Source organism: Cynoglossus semilaevis, unplaced genomic scaffold (assembly GCF_000523025.1).
Source record: "Cynoglossus semilaevis isolate Cse_v1.0 unplaced genomic scaffold, Cse_v1.0 C18921638, whole genome shotgun sequence".
Classification (NCBI taxonomy): domain Eukaryota; kingdom Metazoa; phylum Chordata; class Actinopteri; order Pleuronectiformes; family Cynoglossidae; genus Cynoglossus; species Cynoglossus semilaevis.
Genome location: NW_007590839.1, coordinates 1 through 610, shown reverse-complemented (window position 1 = coordinate 610; position 610 = coordinate 1). Strand labels below are relative to the sequence as shown.

At 38.2% G+C, this 610-nt stretch overlaps 1 long non-coding RNA gene across 1 annotated transcript; it reads left to right on the top strand.

Annotated features, from left to right (window-relative positions):
* Positions 1–62: 62 nt before the first annotated feature.
* LOC103399593 (uncharacterized) lies at positions 63–514 on the top strand. The gene is made up of 3 exons (XR_523657.2): positions 63–130; positions 229–287; positions 376–514. It is a non-coding gene; the product is annotated as an uncharacterized LOC103399593 (long non-coding RNA).
* Positions 515–610: the final 96 nt, after the last annotated feature.

Here is a 610-nt window from a genome sequence, read left to right as displayed (position 1 = left end):
ATACGCGAGGGACCGCTGTACTACAGTCTGTCGTACCTTGTGTATTTTGTATATTTTTCTAATGTTCATCGTTTTTCCAGGATACGAATTATCAACTTTATTCTCTATCATACATTCATCAACACTGGGGGTGAGTCTGATGTGACCTGACCCTTGACCTTTGCTCTTTCATGGTCTTTTACACCACAGTGAATGAACAGATTACGTTTTTGTTTTTAAATCCAACAGAGGATCTTGAAGAACTGATGATGAAAGGCGTTTTTGAAACCGTATTCTGCCTCCATGAAGTAAGTCAAACTGTGACCGACAAAATATTTTCTCAAGGGGTTTGGATTTGAAATGAAGTACATTTATGCGTTTTTTTATTTTCCTCAGAGAAAGAAGCAGAAACAGCTGAGGAAGAACTGGGCTCGATGGTCGGGTCTGTTTACTGGACAACCAGTTAATGATGTCAAGTCAGTACCTTTATCACCGTAGCTCTGATCACCTTTAAGATCTTCATGCCGTTCTTCCACTACGGCATGTTAATACTGCATAAAACCTTAGCTATGTTAGTGTATTTTCCCATGCTAAGAAAAACAAGTATTAGTATTAAAGTAAGTACAAGTAT